We start from the raw sequence: 15,512 nt of genomic DNA on the forward strand, positions 1-15,512 counted from the left end.
TGACACTCAGCCTCCTCTACCTTCCTTCCCTGTTGTCTTTGTTTCAAGTCTGGTGAGAGATAAATGGATGCAGAAAACACATGGTGTGCTACCAAAAAAAGATGCATCCCTAAGCAAAATCTAAAATTAAAAAAGATATTTAACTTTAACCTTCAATTGCAGAAGGTTGATTAAGTGGCTGATATACCCCAAAAGCAATGAAAATCAGTAGCCATATTATACGTCAAAATTAGTGACTTGAACCGAAAAATCCTGAGACCAAATTTAAAGTCTCTTTAAAATTGAATTTAGGGTCAAAGACTAAACAACCCTCTAAGCGTGGTAAGAGTTCCTGATCAGAGGAATACCATTCTGCCTCAGATTTAAAAAACAACAACAAGTTGTTACTCTTTCTAATTTTCAACTCTAAGATTCTAACAAGCCAGATGATTTCTCTTCTTTTAGCTATTTCCATGAGGTTTACACAAATGACATGGCCAAGCAAGGGGAGGCTGGTGCCCAGTATTCATCCCTCTCCTCTGACTCTCCTCTACTTTCCCCCAGGAACCTAAACTATGGACAGGATTCTGCTCTGGGCTCAAGATGAGAGACTCTTTGAGAACTAATGTTTGAGGAGATAAAGAGACTGAAAGAGGCCACCTAAAGGAACCAGCTTTGAACCCAACCAGAAGAGAGACCAGGCCTCTTTGCTTATAACTACAGCAAGAATGTTTCTTTGCCCATCATAGCTTATGTGACCTGAACATTTTTTCCTTCAGGCTCCTTTCAAAGGGCAAATTCACATCCCATAAGAGGTCTAGGGTTTGATAAAGTGTCATCTGGTTTTCAAAGTACACTCTAGAGAGGTGTTACCTAATTTATGAAAAATATTAAATTGCTTTGTTTTTAAAAGGTGGATGGTTGCTCAGTGGTAAAGAATCCACCTGCCAGTGCAGGAGAGCATTTGATTCCTGGGTTGGGAAGATCCCCTGGAGAAGGAAATGGCTGTATTCTTGCTTGGGAAATATCATAGACAGAAGAGTCTGGCCTGCTACAGCCCATGGGGTCACAAAGATCTGGACATGACTGAGTGACTGAACAACAACAGCAACACATTAACACATTTGGTGGTTGAAGAGAACAGGCATAAAGACCCCACTGAATGTTCAATCAGGGGGACTTCCCTGGTGGTCCAGTGGTTAAGATTTCACCTTCCAGTGCAGGGGAGGCAGGTTTGATCCCTGGTGAGAGAGCTAAGATTCCATCTGCCTTGTGGCCAAAAACAGGAACATAAAGCAGAAACAATATAGCAACAAATTTAATTAAGACCTTAAAAAAAGTTGAATCAGGGTCTGGTTTATAATCAGGATCTATTTTATAAGCAGGGTCTATTTTGTAATCAGGGTCTCTCTCTATTGTTACCTCCCTCACCTTCTCTTTAGGAAACTCCTTGAAGCAGTCGAACCTCATCCAAGACTAGGAGACTAAAACTGGATTCGTTGAAGCAGAGGGAGTCCCTCACTTCTGAGCCCCTGACCAACATCTGCAGCTGCTTCATGCTGAACTTTAAACAGAGCCCCTAGACACTCTGTACGCCTTTAAAAGATTCTGCTAATTATCACCAAACCACTGCTGATTGTCACACACTTAAAAAAAAAAAAATTGTTTCAGCATTTTCCCATTGCAATATGTGTTCTCACTTAAGTCTACACTGTCAGTCTAAAAGGATATATTTGGCAATTATGCAGGCTTACTTAGCATTATTAGATGGAAGAATGTAGTTTAGAAATTAAGAATATTTCTCTTATGACATGCCAAATGTACATTTCAAAAATCAGAAAAACTTTAATGTTGGGAATCTCTCTAAATTAAACTCCAGGCTTTGCCCCTTGGTAAGTTAATTTTCCAGTGCCCTAGCTTTAAAATCTGTAAGATAAGGATAACCATATAATTCTTGTGAGCAAAAAGTGGGAGACGGTAGAGAAAGAAGGTAAAACATGTTAAAGCGAAAATCACTCAGTCATGTCCAACTCTTTGTGACCCCATGGACTATACAGTCCATGAAATTCTCCAGGCCAGAATACTGGAGTGGGTAGCCTTTCCCTTCTTCAGGGGATCTTCCCAATCGAGGGATTGAACTCAGGTCTCCCACATTGCAGGCGGATTATTTACCAACTGAGCACTAGGGAACATGTTAAAACATGTTAGTTCAGTTCAGTCACTCAGTCATGTCCAACTCTTTGTGATCCCACGGACTGCAGCATGCCAGGCTTCCCTGTCCATCACCAATGCCTGGAGCTAAGGATTCCACAAATGTTAGGGATTATTATTAATATGTGTGTAACTTGTCAGGGACTGCAACAAACACTTGAGCAGCAGAAATGAGAGACAGAGGCCCTGTCCACAAGGAGAGGAAGAAAATAGTCAAGAATATGGGGAGGGCTAAAAAAATGCCAGAGATCTTCATGGGGGACTAAAAAGTATAAGTGGGTACAGTGTGGCGGGCAGGAAAGAACGTTATGGGAGGGGAGCCAGAAATCAAAAGATAAAAAGGGAGTGATATTCTTTCTTATTGTTCCTTATTGAAAAGACAGATTTTTCTGTTTTGCCTTTCCCTAAAACTCCTGTTTTGCTTATCTTTTTTCCTTCACTTTTTTTTTCACTCTTTAAATTTATATAAACAATGTGCTTTACACTATAAACAATAAATTTAAAGAAAATCACTCAAAACCACAAAAATATAAACAGAAATTAAACAGCAAAATCAGTCCAGAATGTGTTACTCTTTTTACTTAACTAGAAGTAATACTGGAAAAGTCAATGCCTTGATCCTTAAGGATAGTAAGAGCTGCTACTGACTGAGGATTCCTAAAAACTAGAAATGGGCCACAACTGTTTTCTTATCCAGTTATATCTTCACAACAAATCTGTGCAGCAGTAATTCCTAGAACTGGTCTAAGGACCAGAACGATGAACCTTAGAAGCTGAGTGACTTCATCAAGGCCCCATAGTCTTATGAGGCAGAGAAGAAATAAAAATGTTGGTCATGTTGATACTTGGTCTACACTTTTAAACACTCTATCACTGGCTGCCTCCTGAATGACTTTCTTGGACCTTTTACAGATTGCAGGATCTCTCAAGATTCTCTCTCTTGAGTCAACCAATACTGTACATTGGAGATAAAAGCATATAAATGTTCTGTGTTTACAATGGTTGGTGGATACAAAGCTTAATAATGTTTTATAAGCAAACTTTCTGGAGTGTGTACCTAGAGCAGACCCAAACATAGAATGGAAACTGATGGAACAAATCCGAAACCTGGTGATGTCAAGGGATGTTTAGTCTTTGCTCAGATGTACTGCCAAAACATTACTTGCAGAACAAAGAATCATCCAGTGTTATATCTTTATTTATAGAGTACTTTTATGTACACAAGCACACAACCTTTTCTTATCAAGAAGCATTAACAGGGCAAATTTATAGATCCTTTCATCTATGGACATAAAAGTACCTTGCAGACATGCTAATTATTTCCAAAACTAATTTCATCTGGCCCATTTCAGAGATGGGTACAATCAAAACATAAATCTTGGGAATTTAAACTCATTTTGCTCTTCTTGTTGTTCAGTCATGTAGTCACCTCTGACTGCCACCCCATGGACTGCAGCACACCACCTTTCACTGTCCTTGACCATCTCCCAGAATTTGTTCAAACTCATTTCAGTTGAGTTGGTGATGCCATCCAACCATCTCATCCTCTTTCATCCCCTTCTCCTCCTGCCTTCAATCTTTCCCAGCATCCGGGTCTTTTCAATGAGTCAGTTCTTTATATCAGGTGGCCAAAGTATTGGAGTTTCAGCTTCAACATCAGTCCTTCCAATGTATATTCAGGACTGATCTCCTTTAGGACTGACTGGTTTGGTTTTCTGGCTGTCTAAGGGAGTCTCAACAGTCTTCTCTACCTCCACAGTTGGAAGGCATCAGTTATTCACACTCAGCCTTTTTTATTGTCTAGCTCTTACATCCACACATGACTACTGGAGAAATTAGAGCTTTGACTATACAGACCTTTGTAGACAAAGTAATGTCTCTGCTTTTTAATATGCTGTCTAGGTTAGTCATAGCTTTTCTTCCAAGGAGCAAACGTCTTTTAATTTCATGGCTGCAGTCACCATCTGCAGTGATTTTGGAGCCCAAGAAACTAAAGTCTGTCACTGTTTCCATTGTTTCCCTATCTTTGCCATGAAGTAAGGGGACAAGATGCCATGATCTTTGTATCTTGAATGTTGTGTTTTAAGCCAGCTTTTTCACTCTCCTCTTTCACTTTCACTCTTGTCTTCACCAAGAGGCTCTTTAGTTCCTCTTCTCTTTCTACCATAAGGGTGGTGCCATCTGCATATCAGATGTTATTGATATTTTTCCAAGCAATCTTGATTTCAGCTTGTGCTTCATCCAGTCAGGCATTTCACATGATGTACTCTGCATATAAGTTAAATAAGCAGGGTGACAATATAGTCTTGACATATTCTTTTTCCTATTTGGAACCAGTCTGTTGTTCCATGTCCAGTTCTAACTGTTGCTTCCTGACCTGCATACAGGTTTCTCAGGAGGAAGGTAAGATGGCCTGGTATTCCCATCTCCTTAAGAATTTTCCACAGTTTGTTGTGATGAACACAAAGTCTTTAGCATTGCCAGTGAAGCAAAAGTAGATGTTTTTATGGAATTCTCTTGTTTTTTCTGTGATCCAATGGATGCTGGCAATTTGTTCTCTGGTTACTCTGTCTTTTCTAAATCCAGCTTGGACATCTGGAATTCCATGGTTCATGTACTGTTGAAGCCTAGCTTCAAGGATTTGGGGCATTACTTTGCTAGCATGTGAAATGAGTACAACTGTGTATTAGTTTGAACATTTCTTGCCATTGCCCTTCTTTGGGATTGGAATGAAAACTGACCTTTTCCAGTCCTGTGGCCACTGGTGAGTTTCCAAATTTGCTGGCATATTGAGTGCCACACTTTCACAGCATCATCTTTGAGGCTTTGAAATAGCTTGGCTGGAATTCCGTCACCTCCACTATTTTTTTTCATAGTGATTCTTCCTAAGGCCCACTTGACTTCATACTTCACGATGTCTGGCTCTAGGTGAGTGATCATACTATCAGAATTATCCAGATCATTAAGATCTTTTTTGTATAGTTCTTCTGTGTATTCTTGCCACCTTTTCTTAATATCTTTTGCTTCTGTTAGGTCCATACCATTTCTGTCTTTTATTGTGGGTATCATTGCATGAAATGTTCCCTTGGTATCTAATTTTCTTGAAGAGATATCTAGTCTTTCCCATTCTGTTGTTTCCCTCTATTTCTTTGCAGTGTGTGCTTAAAAAGGCTCTCTTATCTCTCCTTGCTATTCTTTGGAACTCTGCCTTAAAATGGGTATATCCTTCCTTTTCTCCTTTGCCTTTAGTTTCTCTTCTTTTCTCAGCTATTTGTACGGCCTCCTCAGACAACCATTTTGCTTTTTTGTATTTATTTTTCCTGTGCATGGTTTTGATCATCTATTTATTTCCTGCTATTATCACTAAGTAATGAATCTAATAGCCAGAGAGAATCTTAAAATACAGATTTTATGTGCTGAAATTTTCTTCCCATTTTTTCCTGAAAGGAATTTTTTTAAAAAAATTAAATTGTGGTGAAAGTCACTCAGTCGTGTATGGCTCTTTGTGACCCAATGGACTGTACAGTCCATGGAATTCTCCAGGTGAGAATACTGGAGTGGGTAGCCTTTCCCTTCTCCAGGGACTAAACCCAGGTCTCCCACATTGCAGGCAGATTCTTTACCAGCTGAGTCACAAGGGAAGCCCTAAATTGTGGGTAAAATACACATAAAATTTCTACTTAACCACTTTAAAGGTACATACAGTTCAGTGGTATTAAACACATTCCCATTGTCATAGAGCCATCACTTCTATCCAGGCACAGAATTTCTTTCATCTTGAAAAACTGAAACTCTGTACCCATTAAACAACTACTCCCCTCCCCTTTGTCCCTGCAATTCCTGGTAACCCTCTTTCCTGTTTCTGTCTCCATGAATTGACTACATTCGATACCTCACATTAGTAGAATAATACAGTATTTGTCATCTGTGCCTGTTTTATTTCACTTAGCACAATGACCTCAAGCTTCTTCTGTGTTGTAGCATGCCTCAGAATTTCCTTCTTTTATAAGGCTGAATAATATTGCATGAGCAACTACTGTAGTATTGAAACTTGACTTCAGTGGATCTGTGTCTATGGATCCGTGATGGTGGCTTTGTGAACACAGTATCTGAGGGACACCAGGGCTGATTGTCTGCATTCTCCTAGTTGATGCAGAGCCAATGATAGTGCCAAAACAGTGTATTTCATGAGCCCACACAGTAGGTGACAGGTTACACCATGGAACCCAATCCTTGGTGGACAGCTCTGGCAGAGGAATACTCAATGGCTCCTCTCCCAGTGGGAGAGCTCCAGGTCTGCCTATACTGCAGCTCAGAAACAGATATGGGGACTTCTACTCTAATAACTGGGGAGCAGACCCTTTCCCTGAGAGGACTATGAAACCACAGAGCAAAATGGAAGCCCCACACAACATCAAGTGCAGGCTTTGGTCACTATACCAGTCATACCCCCTGTAGAGGGGATAGCCAACAGCTCACACTGAGGAAAGATGCAGGAGGCATCCATAATGGTAATAAAAACAGTCTCACACTAAAATTCTTAAACTCACACAATCTACATAGGGACACTCCCACATAAAAACAGCCTCGCAAGACCACAGTAGATAAATGTTTCTCTTAAATTCCTAGAGTAAAAGAAATATAAATAAAATGAAGAATCAGAGAAACCACTCCTAATGGAAAGATAAAGAGAAATCCCTTGAAAGAATGATGAAACACTTTTTCAGTCTAATAGACTCTGAGTTCAGAAAGAAAGAAATTAAAATTCTGAAGAAATTAAGAAAGACTATCAACAGAAATTAGATAACTCTAAAAGTGAACTAGAAACTATAAAAAGGAACAAAGAAAAATTACAAAACTTATTTTCTTAGACAAAAGCTGAGCTAAAGGCTTGCTAAAGCTCCAATACTTTGGCCAAGTGATGCAAAGAGATGACTTGCTGGAAAGACTGAATGCTGGAAAAGACTGAAGGCAAAATAAGAACAGGCTGGCAGAGCATGAGATGGTTTGATAGCATCACCAACTCAGTGGAGGTGAATCTGAGTAATCTCTGGGAGAAAGTGGAGGACAGAGCAGCCTGATGTGCCACAATCCAAGAGGTTGCCAAGAGTCTGACATGTCTTGGCAACTGAACAACAACATAGACAATAAATAGCAAATTGCAGAATAATGAATAAGTGATGTGGAAGGTAGAATACTGGAAATCACTAGATCACAACAGCAGATGGACAAATAAAAAAAAGTGAAAGCAATCAGAACCCTATAAAACAAAATAAAGTGTGCCAATCTATACATGATGGGGAGCACAAGAGGAAGATAAGAAAAAGTTGCATAAAAAATATATTTGAAGAAATTAGGGCTAAAAACTTCCCAAACCTAAAGAAATAACCAAATATTCAAGTATGGGAAGCACAGAGGGTCCCAAACTAGATGAACACAGACAGATCTACACAAAGACATATTTAAAATGGAAAAAGTTAAAGAAAGTATTATAAAACAAGGTTTAATATAGAAATAAATACCTATCTATTGATAATTATTTTAAATGTTAATGGACTAAATGCTCCCATAAAAAGACAGAGTGGCAGTTTGGATAAAAAAAGAAAAAAGCCTACAATTTGCTGCCCGTGTGAGATCTGCAGCAGGGCAAAGGATGCATGTAGACTGAAAGTGAAGGAATGAAAAAAGTTATTTCATGCAAATGGAAATGACAAGAAAGTGGGGATCACAATACTCATGTCAGACAACATAGACTTTAAGACAAAGGCCGTGCTCACTTCGGCAGCATATATACTAAAATTGGAACGATACAGAGAAGATTAGCATGGCCCCTGCGCAAGGATGACATGCAAATTCGTGAAGCTTTCCATATTTTTAAAACACTGATGAAAGAAATCAAAGAGGACACAAACAGATGGAGAAACATACCCTGTTCATGGATTGGAAGAATCAATATTGTCAAAATGGCTATTCTACCCAAAGCAATCTATAGATTCAATGCAATCCCTATCAAGCTACCAACGGTATTTTTCACAAAACTAGAACAAATAATTTCACAATTTGTATGGAAATACAAAAAACCTCGAATAGCCAAAGTAATCTTGAGAAAGAAGAATGGAACTGGAGGAATCAACCTGCCTGACTTCAGACTCTACTACAAAGCCACAGTCATCAAGACAGTATGGTACTGGCCCAAAGACAGAAATCCAGATCAATGGAACAGAATAGAAATCCCAGAGATAAATCCATGAACCTACGGACACCTTATCTTTGACAAAGTAGGTAAAGATATACAATGGAAAAAAGACAACCTCTTTGACAAGTGGTGCTGGGAAAACTGGTCAACCACTTGTAAAAGAATGAAACTCGAACACTTTCTAACACCATACACAAAAATAAACTCAAAATGGATTAAAGATCTAAATGTAAGACCAGAAACTATAAAACTCCTAGAGAAGAACATAGGCAAAACACTCTCTGACATAAATCACAGCAAGATCCTCTATGACCCACCTCCCAGAATATTGGAAATAAAAGCAAAAACAAACAAATGGAACCTAATGAAACTTAAAAGCTTTTGCACAACAAAGGAAACTATAAGCAAGGTGAAAAGACAGCCCTCAGATTGGGAGAAAATAATAGCAAATGAAGCAACAGACAAGGGATTAATCTCAAAAATATACAAGCAACTCCTGCAGCTCAATTCCAGAAAAATAAATGACCCAATCAAAAAATGGGCCAAAGAACTAAACAGACATTTCTCCAAAGAAGACATACAGATGGCTAACAACCACATGAAAAGATGCTCAACATCACTCATTATTAGAGAAATGCAAATCAAAACCACAATGAGGTACCATTACACGCCAGTCAGGATGGCTGCTATTCAAAAGTCTACAAGCAACGAATGCTGGAGAGGGTGTGGGAAAAGGGACCCTCTTTACACTCTTGGTGGGATTGCAAACTAGTACAGCCACTATTGGAAAACAGTGTGGGAGCATCTTCTTAAAAACTGGAATAGGAACTGCCATTATGACCCAGCAATCCCACTTTCTGCGCATACACCTCGAGGGAACCAGATCTGGAAAGAACACATTGCACCCCCAATGTTCATGCAGGCACTGTTTATAATAGCCAGAACATGGAAGCAACCTAGATGACCCATCAGCTGATGAAAGTGGATAAGGAAGCTGTCGGGTACTATACACCATGGAATATTACTCAGCATTAAAAAAGCAATTCATCTTGTATCAGTTCTAATGAAGATAGATGAAACTGATCCATATTATACAGGGTGAAGTAAGCCAGAAAGATAAAACATACAGCATACTAACACATTATATATGGAATTAGAAAGATGGTAATGATTAACCCTATATGCAAAACAGGAAAAGAGAGACACATAGTACAGAACAGACTTTTTGAACTCTTGTGGGAGGAAGGTTGAGAGTGGGATGTTTTCAAAAGACAGCATGTATACTATCTATGGTGAAACAGATCACCAGCCCAGGTGGGATGCATGAGACAAGGGCTCGGGCCTGGTGCACTGGGAAGACCCAGAGGAATCTGGTGGAGAGGGAGGTGGGAGGGGGGATCGGGATGGGGAATACGTGTAAATCTATGGCTGATTCATATCAGTGTTTGACAAAACCCACTGAAATATTGTGAAGTAATTAGCCTCCAACTAATAAAAAAATTTTTTTTCTTTTCTTTTCTTTTTTATTTTTTCTCTTTTATTTTCTTTTAAAGTCCCCTATTATTCCCCCATTACTCCATAACGTTCATTTTCATATATTTTTATGATTTTTTTAATTAGGAAAGAATATTTTTTTCTTGTTTTTTTTTTCTGTTTTTTTTTTCTTGCATTATTTTCGTTTAAAGTCCCCTATTACTCTCAACTACTCCTTATTTTTCATTTTCATTTCACTATTAACCTTGCCAAAAAAAAAAAAAAAGACAGAAGCCCTATTTTTAAGCTGAACTTCATATATATTTCTAAAATTTTTTGTGTTTTTGGTTTTGTTTTTAATACTGTATTTTTAAGAGTCTAACCTCTACTCTAGATGTTTAATCTTTGTTTTTCAGTATGTGATATAAATTGTGGACATTTAAGAATCCAATATTCAGTTTCCATTTTTATTCAGGAGTGTGTTGATTACTCTCTCCCACTTTTGACTCTCCATAATCTACCTCAGACCACCTCTATTTTCTCCTTTCCCCTTCTCTTCCTAATCCAATTCTGTGAATTTTTGTGGGTGTCTGGGCTATGGAGAACACTTTGGGAACAGACAACTGCATAGATCTGTCTCTCTCCTCTTGAGTCTCCCCTTTTTCTCCTCCTGCTCATCTCTATCTCCCTCCTCCTTCTGCTCTTTTTCATGTAACTCTGTGAACCTCTCTGGGTGTCCCTCACAGTGGAGAATCTTTTCACCATTAAACTAGAAGTTTTATTATCAGTGCTGTATAATTGGAGAAGTCTTGAGACTACTGGAAGAATAAAACTGAAATCCAGAGTCAGGAGACTTAAGCCCAAAACCTGAGAACACAAGAAAACTGACTACAAGGAACATTAAGTAATAAGAGACCATCCAAAAGCCTCTATACCTATACTTAAACCAACCACCACCCAAGAGTCAGTAAGTTTCAGAACAAGACATACCACGCAAATTCTCCAGCAATGCAGGAACACGGCCCTGAGCATCAACATACAGGCTGCCATAGTCACACCTAACACATAGACCCATCTCAAAACTCATTACTGGACACTCCATTGCACTCCAGAGATAAGAAATCCAGTTCCATGCACCAGAACACCGACGCAAGCTTCCCTAACCAGGAAACCTTGACAAGCCAATCGTCCAACCCCACCCATTGGGTGAAACCTCCATAATTAAAAGGAAACACAGACCTCCAGAATACAGAAAGGCCACTCCAGACACAGCAATCTAAACAAGATAAAAGGCAGAGAAATAGCCAGCAGGTAAAGGCACATGAAAAATGCCCACCAAGTCAAACAAAAGAGGAGGAGATAGGGAATCTACCTGAAAAAGAATTTAAAATAATGATAATAAAAATGATCCAAAATCTTGAAAACAAAATGGAGTTACAGATAAATAGCCTGGAGACAAAGATTGAGAAGATGCAAAAAAATGTCTAATAAACACATAGAAGAAATATAAAAGAGTCAACTAAAAATGAATAATGCAATAAATGAGATAAAAAACACTCTGGAGGGAACCAACAGTAGAATAATGGAGACAGAAGATAGGATAAGTGAGGTAGAAGATAAAATGGTGGAAATAAATGAAGCAGAGAGGAAAAAAGAAAAAAGAATCAAAAGAAATGAGAACAACCTCAGGGACCTCTGGGACAATGTGAAACGCCCCAACATTCGAATCATAGGAGTCCCAGAAGAAGAAGACAAAAAGAAAGGCCATGAGAAAATACTCGAGGAGATAATAGCTGAAAACTTCCCTAAAATGGGGAAGGAAATAGCCACCCAAGTCCAAGAAACCCAGAGAGTCCCAAACAGGATAAACCCAAGGCGAAACACCCCAAGACACATATTAATCAAATTAACAAAGATCAAACACAAAGAACAAATATTAAAAGCAGCAAGGGAGAAACAACAAATAACACACAAAGGGATTCCCATAAGGATAACAGCTGATCTATCAATAGAAACTCTCCAGGCCAGAAGGGAATGGCAGGACATACTTAAAGCAATGAAAGAGAATAACCTACAACCTAGATTTCTGTACCCAGCAAGGATCTCATTCAGATATGAAGGAGAATTCAAAAGCTTTACAGACAAGCAAAAGCTGAGAGAATTCAGCACCACCACACCAGCTCTTCAACAAATGCTAAAGGATCTTCTCTAGACAGGAAATATAGAAAGGTTGTATAAACGTGAACCCAAAAGAACAAAGTAAATGGCAATGGGAACATATCTATCAATAATTACCTTAAATGTAAATGGGTTGAATGCCCCAACCAAAAGACAAAGACTGGTTGAATGGATACAAAAACAAGACCCGTATATATGCTGTCTACAAGAGACCTACCTCAAAACAAGGGACACATACAGACTGAAAGTGAAGGGCTGGAAAAAAATATTTCACATAAACGGAGACCAAAAGAAAGCAGGAGTTGCAATACTAATATCACATAAAATAGACTTTCAAATAAAGGATGTGAAAAGAGACAAAGGACACTACATAATTATCAAAGGATCAATCCAAGAAGAAGATATAACAATTATAAATATATACGCACCCAACATAGCAGCAGCGCAATATGTAAGGCAAATGCTAATGAGTATGAAAGAGGAAATTAATAGTAACACAATAATAGTGGGAGACTTTAATACCCCACTCACAACTATGGATAGATCAACTAAACAGAAAATTAACAAGGAAACACAAACCTTAAATGACACAATGGACCAGCTAGACATAATTGATATCTATAGGACATTTCATCCCAAAACAATCAACTTCACCTTTTTCTAAAGTGTACACAGAACCTACTCCAGAATAGATCACATCATGGGCCATAAATCTGGTCTTGGCAAATTCAAAAAAATTGAAATCATTCCAGTCATCTTTTCTGACCACAGTGCAGTAAGATTAGATCTCAGTTACAGGAAAAAAAATTATTAAAAATTCAAACATATGGAGGCTAAATAACACGCTTCTGAATAACCAACAAATCATAGAAGAAATCAAAAAAGAAATCAAAATATGCATAGAAATGAATGAAAATGAAAACATAACAACCCAAAACCTATGGGACACTGTAAAAGCAGTGCTAAGGGGAAGGCTCATAGCATTACAGGCTTACCTCAAGAAACAAGAAAAAAGCCAAATAAATAACCTAGCTCTACATCTAAAGCAACTAGAGGAAGAAGAAATGAAGAATCCCAGGGTTAGCAGAAGGAAAGAAATCTTAACAATTAGGGCAGAAATAAATGCAAAAGAAACTAAAGAGACCACAGCAAAAATCAATAAAGCTAAAAGCTGGTTTTTTGAAAAAATAAACAAAATTGACAAACCATTAGCAAGACTCATTAAGAAGCAAAGAGAGAAGAACCAAATTAACAAAATTAGAAATGAAAATGGAGAGATCACAACAGACAACACTGAAATACAAAGGATCATAAGACACTACTACCAGCAGCTCTATGCCAATAAAATGGACAACTTGGAAGAAATGGACAAATTCTTAGAAAAATATAACCTTCCAAAATTGAACCAGGAAGAAATAGAAGATCTTAACAGACCCATCACAAGCAAAGAAATCGAAACTGTAATCAAAAATCTTCCAGCAAACAAAAGCCCAGGACCAGATGGCTTCACAGCTGAATTCTACCAAAAATTTAGAGAAGAGCTAACACCTATCTTACTCAAACTCTTCCAGAAAATTGCAGATGAAGGTAAGCTTCCAGACTCATTCTATGAGGCCACCATCACCCTTATTCCAAAACCAGACAAAGATGCCACAAAAAAAGAAAACTACAGGCCAATATCACTGATGAACATAGATGCAAAAATCCTTAACAAAATTCTAACAAACAGAATCCAACAACATATTAAAAAAATCATACACCATGACCAAGTGGGCTTTATCCCAGGAATGCAAGGATTCTTTAATATCCGCAAATCAATCAATATAATACACCACATTAACAAATTGAAAGATAAAAACCATATGATTATCTCAATAGATGCAGAGAAAGCCTTTGACAAAATTCAACACCCATTCATGATTAAAACTCTCCAGAAAGCAGGAATAGAAGGAACATACCTCAACATAATAAAAGCTATATATGACAAACCCACAGCAAGTATCACCCTCAATGGTGAAATATTGAAAGCATTTCCCCTGAAATCAGGAACAAGACAAGGATGCCCACTCTCACCACTGCTATTCAACATAGTGTTGGAAGTTTTGGCCACAGCAATCAGAGCAGAAAAAGAAGTAAAAGGAATCCAGATAGGAAAAGAAGAAGTGAAACTCTCGCTGTTTGCAGATGACATGATCCTCTACATAGAAAACCCTAAAGACTCTACCAGAAAATTACTAGAGCTAATCAATGAATATAGTAAAGTTGCAGGATAAAAAACTAACACACAAAAATCCCTTGCATTCCTATATACTAACAATGAAAAAACAGAAAGAGGAATTAAGGAAAAAATACCATTCACCATCGCAACAAAAAGAATAAAATACTTAGGAGTATATCTACCTAAAGAAACAAAAGACCTATACACAGAAAACTATAAAACACTGATGAAAGAAATCAAAGAGGACACAAACAGATGGAGAAATATACCCTGTTCATGGATTGGAAGAATCAATATTGTCAAAATGGCTATTCTACCCAAAGCAATCTATAGATTCAATGCAATCCCTATCAAGCTACCAATGGTATTTTTCACAGAACTAGAACAAAGAATTTCACAATTTGTATGGAAATACAAAAAACCTTGAATAGCCAAAGCAATCTTGAGAAAGAAGAATGGAACTGGAGGAATCAACCTGCCTGACTTCAGACTCTACTACAAAGGCACAGTCATCAAGACAGTATGGTACTGGCACAAAGACAGAAATATAGATCAATGGAACAGAATAGAAATCCCAGAGATAAATCCACGAACCTATGGACACCTTATCTTTGACAAAGGAGGCAAGGATATACAATGGAAAAAAGACAACCTCTTTAACAAGTGGTGCTGGGAAAACTGGTCAACCACTTGTAAAAGAATGAAACTAGAACACTTTCTAACGCCATACACAAAAATAAACTCAAAAAGGATTAAAGATCTAAATGTAAGACCAGAAACTATAAAACTCCTAGAGGAGAACATAGGCAAAACACTCTCCGACATAAATCACAGCAAGATCCTCTATGACCCACCTCCCAGAATATTGGAAATAAAAGCAAAACTAAACAAATGGGACCTAATGAAACTTAAAAGCTTTTGCACAACAAAGGAAACTATAAGCAAGGTGAAAAAGACAGCCCTCAGATTGGGAGAAAATAATAGCAAATGAAGCAACAGACAAAGGATTAATCTCAAAAATATACAAGCAACTCCTAAAGCTCAATTCCAGAAAAATAAATGACCCAATCAAAAAATGGGCCAAAGAACTAAACTGACATTTCTCCAAAGAAGACATACACATGGCTAACAAACACATGAAAAGATGCTCAACATCACCCATTATCAGAGAAAATGCAAATCAAAACCACAATGAGGTACCATTACATGGCCAGTCAGGGATGGCTGCTATCCAAAAGTCTACAAGCAACGAATGCT

The 15,512-nt window shown here is 38.0% G+C and overlaps 2 protein-coding genes and 1 non-coding gene across 5 annotated transcripts in view; 2 read left to right on the forward strand and 1 right to left on the reverse strand.

Annotated features, from left to right (window-relative positions):
• Positions 1–15,512, reverse strand: part of LOC122447240 (ATP-binding cassette sub-family C member 4-like) — a 914,448-nt gene that overhangs the window by 348,220 nt on the left and 550,716 nt on the right. The gene's annotated exons all lie outside the window — the stretch shown is intronic.
• Positions 1–15,512, forward strand: part of LOC122447589 (ATP-binding cassette sub-family C member 4-like) — a 225,484-nt gene that overhangs the window by 151,062 nt on the left and 58,910 nt on the right. The gene's annotated exons all lie outside the window — the stretch shown is intronic.
• Positions 7,960–8,066, forward strand: LOC122447725. The gene has a single exon (XR_006271374.1). It is a non-coding gene; the product is annotated as a U6 spliceosomal RNA (small nuclear RNA).

Source organism: Cervus canadensis, chromosome 9 (assembly GCF_019320065.1).
Source record: "Cervus canadensis isolate Bull #8, Minnesota chromosome 9, ASM1932006v1, whole genome shotgun sequence".
NCBI classification, from domain to species: Eukaryota; Metazoa; Chordata; class Mammalia; order Artiodactyla; family Cervidae; genus Cervus; species Cervus canadensis.